We start from the raw sequence: 9265 nt of genomic DNA, 5'->3' as shown, positions 1-9265 counted from the left end.
ATCCAGGTAGAGCCCTCTTTCCGAGTCTTTCTTGGCCTGCTGGGCACCTCCTTAGATTTCATTGCCTGGCATCCTGCCTTCTGTCTGCCCTATTATCCACTCCCTATATATCTGCCTTCTTCTCACTACTTACACTGCCTCCCCAGCCTGACCTCCAGCTCAGGGTCTCTGAAGCTAATGACAGACAGTGTGAAACTAATGAATACGGAGCTTAAAGACCCAAGACCTGAGTTTGGGCCCCATGTCTACCAACTGCTGATGTAGAAAGGGCACATTCCCCACAGCCTAAGTATTTTTGCATTCAATACCTTCGTTTTTGCATTAAAAACAAGTTCATTTCTTGGTCTAAAAGTGTCACGTGGAGTTTTAGGAGGCTTAAAGGAAACATACATAAAAAGTGTCTAGCACGTAGTAGTCATTCAATAGACATTAATTTTCTTTCCCTTGTTATCCACTGGAGAGCTTCAGTAAAAATGCCCAGGAAATGGAAGCACAATTTATACTGCCACTGGCTTGAATGTCAGCCTTGCTGATGGGAAACACAATGAAAAGCAAAATGTCTTCAGGTTCTAAGAAATATTGCTTGTCAACATTTAATTATACCATTGCCTCCATGTGTGGATGATGCCTGTTGAGATTTTTTTAAAAAGCCAACTGAATTTCCAACTTGGATTTTCTGCCCCCTCAGAGCCCAGATTTCTGACAGCTACTGATTTTGATTGTTACGCCAAGGAAATGTAAGAAGTAATTAGTTAATTGGATGACCTTCTTTCATAATACCCATGTGATATTTGCTTGAATAAATTTGCCTACTCTTTCCACTTGAATTTTTATTCCAAATCTATTGAGAAGAGAAGAGTGAAAGCTTTTTGTCCAGATCCTGTGTCTCTTGGAAAGCTTTTGTGAATATTTCCAACTTATGTGGCCTCTTTCCCCAAAGAAGAGGCATAGAGGTAATCAGAGTTCAATTTTCCAAAATATTATGCATTTCTTCAGCAGCTCTTATAATTTCTAAAAATGATAGAGATTGCTTTTGTGCTTGTTTAAAAAAATGACAAGGCAAGGGAAAACATTTGCAAGGGATTGGAAAGTTGCATTAATTGTAAAATTGTCTTAGCTTTGAAGTTTCAAGTTCAAAACTAAAGCACCTTTGATTCCAAAGCAGAAAAGATCAGTCAGCTGTGGCCATTTCCATGGCTGGTGGTTGGTGGAGTCAGAGAAACTGTTAGCTTTTCAAGAATGATTTCAATGTGGTGCTCCAATCTGTCTTAGCATCTTAAATTTCTTAGATTAGTAACAGGATTGGTGAAGAGGAAAAGGAGGTAGAGGTGAATTCAGTGTATGATAAAAAGGAAATTGTTTAAAGAGGAAAAGGGAGCATACAGAAAGCCATAAAAACAAAGTAAGAGAAGAATAATCACGACTCTAGGAAGGCAAGGTAGCAGAGTGGTTAAGAGCATAAATACGCTGTTTTACCCATGTTAGCTTTGTGATTTTTAAAGCTATTCTTTAATTTACTTACCCATAGCAGAAATGATATAATAATGCTATAAGATTGAGAGAAGAATTGAGTGAATTAGTTCCTTCATATAGTCAGCACCACGTAAATATTTATTAGACAAAAATAACACAAGAAAAATAACAATGGCATAGTAGATACATGAAACAATGCATCTGTCAAAGCCACAGAAATTTACAGCACAAAGAGGGAAACTTAAAGTATGCACATTTTTAAAGACAACAGAAGATTGGACAGAATGCAGAATAGGAAGAAACTACCTACCTGCATGACAAATGTATGAAAAGGTTGCACTGGTCGGGGTGGGGAAGATGCTGAACTAAGTAATTGGAAAAGGAGTGGATCTACAAGACTAAAGTCACAAGAAAGGTGGTGCAAAAATACATTACTCTAGCTGAGAGAGCGAGGTATTGGTTAACAATTTCTATCCCCCGTTCACCTATGAGAGGCTGAGACAAGTAAATGCTTTGCGATAGGTTTCTCACTGTTAGATTGGGAGCCTACAGATAAGCAAAGGGAAGAGGTTAGAACAATTTACGTAGTGATGAGTCAGAGTCAGATACCTCGGACGAACTCGTGTTTAGCTTAATATAAATACAGATAGGTACATATAGAAATATAGAGAGATGTGTACATAGATGGACCAGGGTACACACATGTATTTTTTAATGTATCTTTTATTGGTACATTTTAGGTATACAATGCAGTTGCATTCATCACTGGGATCTTGTACCTTTACATGACATATCTTGGTTCTTATTTTTTTCCCCATTCCCCTGCCCTCCCTTCACCCCCTCCACCCTTCCCTATTTACAAAGACTTTGTTTCCATTTTTTTCCTTTTCTCTTATTTTTTCTTCTCCCTTCTTCTCTTTCTCCTACCCCTCCCATTTCCCAACACCTTTGGACCTTTTCTTCCTATTTCACAATATCAATTATACATTTGATCCTCATTTACACTTTTAGTTTTTCACACCAGAGAAACTATGTGATATTTCTATATGTAACTATCTGTATTTATATTAAGCTAAACATGAGTTCCTACCGATGTATCGGACTGATTCATTACTACGTAAATTGTTCTAACCTCTTCCCCTTGCTTATCTGTAGTCTCCCAATCTAACAGAGAGAAATCTACTACACATGTGTGTCCTATTAATTTCATTTCAGAGTATGTCCTCAATGTGCAATCACTTAACTACAGATGTCTCTAGTTTCTCATTCTTTGTGGCTGAGTAGTACTCCATTTTATGAAAAAAACAAAAACAAAACACATCCTCTTTATCCAGTCTCCAGCTGATGGGTGATTGGGCTGTTTTCAAGTGTTAGCAGTTACAGATCACACACGTATTGTCTTGCTCTGTCAGCTGAGAAGACATAGGAATGACAAAATTCAGTAGGAGTCAACATGGCAGCATGAAGATTTTAATTTTTCATGTCATTTCTCATATTTTATGTCATTTTATGGCTGCTCTAGGACCTGGGCCAAAGATTCTTCAGCTGAAGTTGAAGCATCTTATAGAGACAGGAAGTAAGGAAGTGTACAAAACAAACAAACAAGCAAAATACATACTAACAGAGCAAAGTTAAATCAGTGGAAATACATCAAAGGGACACAAGAAAAGCCAGGCATGGTCAGACACACCTGTAAAGCAAACACTTGGAAGGCTGAGGGAGAAGGATTACAAGTTTGAGGCCAGCTTGAGCTACACAATAAGTCTGAAAGCCACATAGAGTCACAGAGAGGGAAAGACACAAAAGTTAACTGTGTTCTCACAATGACCAAAGCTGAAACAATCTGAATAGTTTCAATAGTATCGGATTAAAACGGAAGGTACAGGCTAAGTGTCTATGAATGCACATAGATAGACGTAAGTAAAATAAATGGAGAAGGTAAATAGAAGGGAATAGATAAATTTCCCGTGCAGATTTCCAATGGTTTGTGTAGCGACTCTGTCCTGAAGGAAGTGTGTCATGATTCCAACTGCTTAAGTCTGTGGCCAGTACATAGTGACTTTTTTCCAAAGAGTACGATTTGTAAAGGTTTGGGCACAGAGGTAACCTTGTAGGGGAATCAGGTGATAAGCAGTCACCTTAGCTAGGTAATCAAAATTAAGAGCGATAAGTCACGTTAGAATGGACCCTTGATACAATATGTTGAAAATGGGCTTTTACCTCTTCTCTTCAAAATCTGTAATCCCAGTAAAATCATGAAAACTATGTCAAACATAGTTTATCCCAAATGAAGGGCCGATACAAAATTGAAACATCAATGTTATGACAATCAAGAAAAGTCTTAGCAACCAGGGATTTAGCTCAGTGGTACAACTGCCTCACAGGCACAAGGTCTCAAGTTCTATCCCCAGTACCAAAAGCAAACAACAACAACAACAAAACATGGAACAACAAAAAAAGAAAAGTCTAAGTAACTACACCAAGCAAGAGAAGTTTAATGGAACAAGACTACTAAAGGTAATGTAGTATCTGGGATGAGGTCCTAGCACAGAAAAGATTATTAAGAAAAAAGCTAATCATATCTAAGTGAAGTATGGACCTTCATTAATGATAATGTATCACACTGTTCACATTATTTACTAGAAATGCATCCTCGATGCTCCATACAGATGTGTGCTGCTAATGGAGAAATGGAGTATGGGAAATATGATTATTTCTAACAGCCTCGGATTTTTTCTACAAATCTAAACTTGAAAATTGCAAAGATTTTTAAATTTTAAAGTTATTCTAAAATTTTAAAGCTTTTAAAAAGATACACAATTAATGTTTAGTAGACTTACTTTATGATAGCCAACTTTTAATATACTACTTTTACTGGAAAATACCTGCTGTTAGAAAAATGTCACTTGTATTGAACTGACCAAAAATACGGTCTTAAGTTTCATAGTAAGTAGTGGAAAAAAATAGATTGGGCTGGATGATCCATTTGAAAAAAAAGGAAACGAAAATTATGAAACTAATTTTATGAAATATACATTTGAAAAAATTTTATAATTTTTTATAAAATTATTCATGCATAATTATGCAGATCCTCTTAGAACCAACACAAAGCTAATTAACTCAGGTTTTATATTATTTACATAATTTTGTAAGTGAATATATGTGGTGGTAAGAAATGACATTTTTTTCTTTATAATATAATCTTAATAAGGACGTTTTGAACAAAATCTTTGTGAATTTTCACAATTTTTCTAATGTTTTTATTAATTCTCTGATGTTTAAATCATGCTTCAATGAAGAGGCTACCTTATCATTCTTGTCTCCCATGAATTCTGGCCAGACTGACCCCTGCGAGTTAATCTTTCTTGCCCTTAACTTCCAGTACAAGTTTGTTCATAATTTTCTGACAACCTTCAGTTCACTCTATTAAGTATTACAATTAGTTGTTTATAGACCTTTTTCCTCTTCCAGGAAATGATACCAAGCCTGAAATTTCTATATAAGTTTTATGTTTTTCATAGCACATAAAATAGTTCCTTGTCTTCAGCAAATCTCAGTTTCTCCATTTAGAAACTAAAACAATAACACAAAGTGCCATTCTACCTTCAGAGGCTTATTGTGAGAAACCTGGAGCATGACTTTTCTGCCAGAAGGACCTTGAATTCTGCAACCACTTTCGTGGGGTTCAGGAAAAATCTTGAAACTCTGCTTTGTAACCTGGAACAAGGAGAGATGTAAACTGTGAAAGACTGGGTTTGTCAGGGCATTTCAACCCATATAGCAACTCTTATGTATAGGCAGGGACCTGTGTGCATGACAGAGAAAAATTTGAGACTGTATACAAGGCCAGTGAGAGAGGCCACCGTGTTGGGTTAGAAATGTGGGTCATGGTTTCTTGTCTTTAGGAACTGGTGACTTTTGATCTATTATTTCTACTCTATTATTTCCACCATGTTGTAAGGAAGACCACGCTTGGTGCGTGAAGATGAAAGCAAATGATGTGGCGATCACAGAGGTGCCTGCTCTGTGGACTTTTGGGTCTGGTCCAGCACCCGCTGAAAACTGATTGACACGGGATGACTATGTAGAGCTGAAGAGCCAGACAATGGTGTTATACCCAAATTCCCGACCTACAAAATCACGGAATACAGCAAATCTTTGGCAGTGGGATGGTATGTAACAGCCAACAAATAAAACGTAGGACTGACTTCACCTACTCTGCATTAAAAGTTACCAGTGAGCTCCTAGGGCTTACTTCTGGATAATTTTATTCACTTGGTCAGGGATTGGGCACAGAGGTTGACATTGTTATATAGAACTATGGTTCAGACCAGGGATCTAGCCAGAATCCTAAATGCTATGCACTGTCAGAAAGTCAAGCTGGAACCAAGTGATTAGATTTTAGCAAATCATTAATAACTGGGGTTAGTCAGATAAACAAAATAAAACAAAACAAAAAAATTCCATTTTTAAGAGTTTTCTACAACATGCTACATTAAAGATCAGCTACAGGAAGATATCATTTATTTTTTTCTTTTATTGAGTTTATTGGTACAATTAAGGTATACAGTACAATTACATTCATCATTGGGATCTTGTACCTCTACATGACAGGTCTTGGTTCTCATATTTTTCCCCTTCTCTGTGCCCTCCCTTCTCCCCCTCCTCCCCTCCCTATTTACAAACACTTTATTTCCATTTTTTCATTTTGTCATATTTTTTTATTTTCCCTTATTACCTTTCCCCTACCCTTCCCACTTTCCCTACACCTTTAGCCCTTTTTGTCTTATTTCATATGGTCAATTATCTCATTAGGATCTTATGTACTATTATAGTTTTTCACACCAGAGAAACTATTCTGTATTTACACATGTGTGACTTATTTATTTCACTTAGGAGTATATCCTCAGTATGTATCCATTTTCCTGTGAATGAATCTAACTTCTCATTCTTTATGGCTGAGTAGTATTCCATTTCATAAGAAAACCGCATCTTCTTTATCCAGTTTCCAACTGATGGGCAAATGGGCTGTTTCCAAGTTTTAGCTATTACAAACTGTGCTGCTATAAACATTGGTGTGCATATATCACTGTGGTATGATTCTTTTAATTCATTTGGAAAGATACCCAGCAGAGGGATGGCTGGGTCAAATGAAACCTGTAATCCCAGCTCTTTGAGGTATCTCCATATTGATTTCCATAGTGGTTGCACCAGTCTGCACTCCCACCCACAATGGAGAAGGGTTCCTCTCTCCCTGCAACCCCGCCAATATTTGTTATTGATTGATTTCTTGATAGCAGCCATTCTTTGTGGGGTGAGGTGGAATCTCAGTGTTGTTTTCATCTGCATCTTTTGAATGACCAGTGATGGGGAGGATTTTTTCATATATTTACTTGCTGCTTTTACTTCTTTGAGAAATGTCTATTCACTTCACATGCCCATTTATAAATTGGGTCTTTATATTTGGGGGGCTGATTGTTTTGAGTTCTTTATATATTCTAGATAGTACTCCTTTGTCTGAGGAGCAGCTGGTAAAAAATTTTTCCACATTGTAAGTTGTCTCTTAGTTCTGTTGATGGTTTCTTTTGCAGTATAGAAGCTTTTTAATAAGATGATATCCCACTTGTTGATTCTTTGTGCTAGTTTCCGTGCTACTGAGGACTTGTTCAAAAAGTGTTTTCCTATGCCAATGTCTTCAAGAGTTCTGCCTAATTTAACTTCCAGCAAGTTTAGTGTTTCTGTTTTAATGTTTAGATCCTTAATCCACTTGGATTTTAATTTAGTGCATGGTGAAAGATAAGGGTCTAGTTTTAATCTTCGGCAGGTTGACATCCAGTTTTTCCAATACCATTTATGAAAGAGGCTATCTTTCCTCCACTGAAGATGGTCAGCTACTTTGTCAAACATGAGGTAGCTGAGTACATCTGGATTTGTTTTTGTGTCTTCCAATCTGTTCCACTGATCCTCAGGTCTGTTTCTTTGCCAGTACCATGTTTTTTTTTAATCACAGTGGCTTTGTAGTATAGTTTCAAATTGGGAATTGTTATACCTGCTGCCATGTGTCTGTTGCCTAGGGTCGCTTTTGCTATTCTAGGTCTCTTCTGGTTCCAAATGAATTTTTTGATTCTCTTTTCTAGTTCTGTGAAATATAGTGTTGGAATTTCAATTGGCATTGCATTGAATCTGTACAGCAGTTTTGGCAGTATGGCCATTTTCACTATGTTGATTCTTCCTACCCAGGAGAAAGGGATATCTTTCCATTTTCTTATATCCTCTTTGATCTCTTTTTTCAGAGTGCTGTAGTTTTCAGTGTAGAGGTCTTTTGCTTCTTTTGTTAGATTGATTCCTAGATAATTCCTTCATTGTTTTGGATGCTATTGTGAAAGGAATTGTTTCCCTAATTTCTCTCTCAGTGACTCTGTTATTTGCTATTGATTTTGGGGTGTTGAACTTGTATGTAGCTACTCTGGTAAAAGTGTCAATTAAGTCTAGAAGTCTTTTGGTAGAGTTGTTTGGGTCATCAAAGTACAGTATCATATCATTAGCAAATAATGACAGTTTAACTTCTTCCTTTCCTATCTTTATTGCTTTAATTTCTTTCTCTTGTCTAATTACTATGGCTAATGTTTCCAGAACTATATCGAAGAGGAGTGGTGATAGTGGGCATCTTTGTCTCTCTTGTTCCTGATTTTAACGTAAAGGTTTTCAGTTTTTGAACATTTAATATGATGTTGGCTGTTGGTTTTTCATAGATAGCCTTTATTAAGTAGAGATATAGACCATCTTCCAATTCTTTGCAGAGTTTTTATCATGAATAGGTGTTGAATTTTGTCAAATGCTTTTTCTGTATCTATCGAGAGGATCATATGGTTTTTGTCCTTGACTCTGTTAATATAGTGTATTACATTTATTGACTTATGTATTTTGAAGCAATCTTGCATCCATGGAATAAATCTGACTTGGTCAGGATGTATGATATTCTTGATGATCCTCTGAATTCTGTTTGCTAGTATCTTATTAAGGATTTTTGCATCTATATTCATTAAGGAGATTGGCCTGTAGTTCTCTTGTTTAGTTGCGTCTTTCCCTGGTTTGGGAATCAAAGTGATACTTGCTTCCAGGAATGAATTTGAAAGTATAACTTCCCTTTCAATTTCATTGAAAAGATGAAATGTTTATAGTAATGGCAGTAGTTCTTCTCTAAATGTCTTGTAAAATTCAGCAGTGAATCCATCAAGACCTGGGCTTTTCTTTGTTGGTAAATTTTAAATTATATTTTCAATTTCATTGATTGTAATTGGGGTGTTTAAAACATTTTTATCTTCTTTGTTCAACTTTGGTAATTCATAAGTATCTAGAAATCTGTCCATTTCTTCTGTGTTTTCCATTTTGTTAGAGTACAGGTTCTCAAAGTAGGTATTGATTATCCTCTGGATTTCTGTTGGATCTGTTGTGACTTCACCTTTTTCATTCCTAATTGCATGGATCTGTGCCTTTTCTTTCCTTTTTTTGATAAGGTTAGCTAAGGGTTTATGAATTTTATTTATTCTTTCAAAACAACAACTCTTCAATTCATTTATTTTTTGTATTATTTTCTTAGTTTCGATTGCATTGATTTCTGCTCTTATCTTTATAATTTCCTCTCTTGTTTGAGCTTTGGGTTTTCTTGCTCTTGTTTTTCTAGGAGTCTAAGAATCATCATTATGTTGTTTATTTGAGCTCACTCTGTTTTCCTAGTGTGGGCATTCAGTGCTATGAATTTTCCATGTAGAACTGCTTTCATTGTTCATTG

This window comes from Fukomys damarensis, unplaced genomic scaffold (genome assembly GCF_012274545.1).
Source record: "Fukomys damarensis isolate Sample0158 unplaced genomic scaffold, DMR_v1.0_HiC HiC_scaffold_15, whole genome shotgun sequence".
In the NCBI taxonomy this organism is placed as follows: domain Eukaryota; kingdom Metazoa; phylum Chordata; class Mammalia; order Rodentia; family Bathyergidae; genus Fukomys; species Fukomys damarensis.
Note: the sequence above shows the minus strand (reverse complement) of the source record.